Source organism: Alosa pseudoharengus, unplaced genomic scaffold (assembly GCF_046254945.1).
Source record: "Alosa pseudoharengus isolate Yale_2024_CS ecotype anadromous, Long Island Sound unplaced genomic scaffold, YU_APseudo_1.1 YU_APseudo_1.1_scf_3, whole genome shotgun sequence".
NCBI lineage: Eukaryota > Metazoa > Chordata > Actinopteri > Clupeiformes > Clupeidae > Alosa > Alosa pseudoharengus.
This window is the reverse complement of record NW_027468718.1, coordinates 44,014,174-44,016,724: the sequence shown is the minus strand read 5'-3', so window position 1 is coordinate 44,016,724 and position 2,551 is coordinate 44,014,174.

The following is a 2,551-nucleotide window of genomic DNA, read 5'->3' as shown; positions in this document are numbered from 1 at the left end:
CTGTGGTATAGTCTAGTCATCAACAAAAAATGAACGGATTGCAAAAAAAAGAATGGATTTGGCGTGACATTTCTTGAGTGTGCGTGAGAGCGTGAAATTGGTGCTGAAAGCGTGAGTGTCACGTCAGATGCTTGAGAGTTGGCAACCCTAAGCACAACCTTATTCAACATGACTCCTAACCTTGGTTGAACAATTACAGAAGCTAGGTTTAGCTGTGACAATATCCTGGGTAATATCCTAACAGTTAATGCTATTTTCCACAGTAAAATCCGCATTTGAAAGCCTGGTCACCAGTTGCCAGTTTGTATGGCTAGTTAGCCTACTTTGCCTATTAGACTCTGCATAATGAAAAAGCTTTGAATGTTCCTTTTCTTCTTTGGTGGCATAGCTGATCTACAAAGCACCAAAAGGGGCAAAATGTGCATGCTGAAGGGCAAAGGGAATATTACAAATCTTTCACACTGGCCTTTTAGGGTTATGTATTGGTAGACATCCCTGATAACTTATATCGACACACTCGCTCACTTTTCTGCCAGTGCCACCACAAAGTGAAGTAGGCCTATGCTATGCTTTGACGCTGTTGTGCATGTCAGATAAACCCCCTTCGGTTTCAGCCAATAAAATGACAGTGTTTCTTTTACTGTCGTCCTGGCCGTCGGAATAGCACAAAGGAGTTCGCTAAAATATTGGTGGGGACATTTTTGTCATCTCAAAATATTGATTAGGACTAGTCCCTAGCGTCCCACCCTAAACCTACGCCCATGATAGCCAGGTGAGGTTTTTCTACTTAAAGGAACCGTATGTAAGAAATGTATTTCAATTAATCATAAAATGACCCTAATATGTCACTAGACATTAAGAAATCATGTTAATTTCACTGACAACAGTAGTCCGGCCAGGATATTGTCATTTAAAAAGTGAAGTTGCAGCCCTCAACTGATGTTGATGTTGTGTTTTGTCATGTCATTCTGTGTTTTGGCCTGATGCGCCACCCTCCACCTATCTACTAATCACGAAGTCAGTAGTGTTTCGGCATCCGGGTTGGCAACCTCGACGGTTCCATGTCCCGGGAATCCTTGTTGGTGTACGTCACTAAATGTACACATACATTATTTTATTGAAAGGCCCCCCATGAACGAAAGTACACAAAACTTGGCATGCATCCGGAGGGTGTCATAATGATCCTACACATTTAATTTCGTGCAGTTTTGACCATGTAAGCCAGAGATATTGTGATGAAAACACCTAATTTGGGCATGTAACCCCATATGGATAGCATGGAACCATCGTTTTTCGTTTTGATCTGTAGCCCCCCCGCTGGACTGCACCCCCCGAAAGGAGGGTAGGGCAGACACAGTTTTCTGTGAATATCTCGAGAACCGTAAGGTTTAGGAGGACCATTTTTTTTGTATGTTGATCTCAAGGGGCCATGTCAACCCATTCCATAACCACTCATTTCATGTATAGCGCCACCTAGTTAAACACAAAAAAGTAAAAATGAGGTGTTGTAATCGCAGGTATCTGTGACCTAACATAGTCAAAACTGCATGAAATTGGAAGTGTAGGATCATTATGACACCCTCTGAATGCACGCTAAGTTTCGTGGAATTCCGTTCATGGGGGGCCACACAATAAATTAATTTATGTTACTATACACCAACTGGCCTGTAGGTGGCCGGAGACAGTTTTCTGTGAATATCTCGAGAACCGTAGGGCCTAGGAGGTCCACCTTTTTTTTGTATGTTGATCTCAAGGGGCCATGTCAACCCATCCCATTACCACTTATTTCATGTATAGCGCCACCTAGTTAAAAATTAAAAAGCAAAAAATTAGGTGTTTTCATCACAATATCTCTGGCTGACATGGTCAAAACTGCACGAAATTGAAAGTGTAGGATCATTATGACACCCTCCGAATGCATGCCAAGTTTTGTGTACTTTCGTTCATGGGGGACCTTACAATAAAACAATTTATGTGTACATTTAGTGACGTACACCAACAAGGATTCCCGGGACACTGAAAGACCGGGGTACACAAAACTTGGTGGGCATGTACCCTCACATGGATAGCATGGAACTGTCATTTTTCGTTTTGATCTGTAGCCCCCCCGCTGGACTGGACCCCCCGAAAGGAGGGTAGGCCAGACACAGTTCTCTGTGAATATCTTGAGAACTGTAGGACCTAGGATGACCATTTTTTCCGTATATTTGTCTCCAGGGGTCATGTTAACCCAGTTCATGTGCACACATGTGCACAAACAGATACACACACACACACACACATTCACAGTAATCATACGTATGACCAGGGCCGGCCCGAGGCATAAGCGAACTAAGCGGCTGCTTGGGGCCTCCTGGCCACCAGGGGGCCCCCAATCGAGTTTCTTTTTTTTTTTTTTTACATAATAAATAACGTAAACAAGTGACATCAATGAATGAATAAATGAAACAATTATCATTCAAATCAAGAAAATTATGATTTCATGATCAATATGCCTGCCTACTGCTACTGTGTCTGCCAGCCTTTGAGTCACGTGCATAAAGTAGACACC